The sequence below is a fragment of the Triticum aestivum genome, chromosome 1B, assembly GCF_018294505.1.
Source record: "Triticum aestivum cultivar Chinese Spring chromosome 1B, IWGSC CS RefSeq v2.1, whole genome shotgun sequence".
NCBI classification, from domain to species: Eukaryota; Viridiplantae; Streptophyta; class Magnoliopsida; order Poales; family Poaceae; genus Triticum; species Triticum aestivum.
In genome coordinates this window covers 453,993,668-453,994,446 of record NC_057795.1, presented here as the reverse complement: position 1 = coordinate 453,994,446, position 779 = coordinate 453,993,668, and positions in this window count along the sequence as shown.

The window sequence follows — 779 nt, the reverse complement described above, 5'->3', positions numbered from 1 at the left end:
TAGCCCGAGTCCACTGCAAAGATGCGCGAGAAGACAAGCTGGCGGCCCTCCGGGTGGCCAACACCAAGAAACATGACTTCAGGTCCTTTATGGAAACTTTCATTGCTGCTGCCACTCGGATCGCAGATGGAATTGACCTTGATGAGTTTGTTGCACCTTCCAGCCCTCCACAGGAGGGGTAAAAAACTTCTTTTAAGCTCGACGCTTTGAATTTGCCTCGGTATGCCGAGTGGGGTTGTAACCGATAAACCTTAACAGGCTTAGCGCCTGAGCACTTTCGGTTCCTTTAGGTATCGTTCCGAACTTGAATTTGATGTTTGAACATGATTGCTTTTGGCTTGAAATGTCTTTTGCAGGTTCAAAGAAAGACGCTCACTGCAGTCGACTTATTCCTTAATCCACTTAGGCGAGCACTGGGCTGCAGCTAAGCCCCCGAGTGAGAGGTTTCCTCTTCACTTGGTAGGATTTTTATATCTTAGGCGAGCACTAGGCTGCAGCTAAGCCCCCGAGTGAGAGGTTTGCTCTCCACTCGGTAGGATTTTTATATCTTAGGCGAGCACTGGGCTGCAGCTAAGCCCCCGAGTGAGAGGTTTGCTCTTCACTCGGTAGGATTTCTATATCTTAGGCGAGCACTGGGCTGCAGCTAAGCCCCCGAGTGAGAGGTTTGCTCTTCACTCGGTAGGATTTTTATATCTTAGGCGAGCACCGGGCTGCAGCTAAGCCCCCGAGTGAGAGGTTTGCTCTTCACTCGGTAGGATTTTTATATCTTAGGCGAGCAC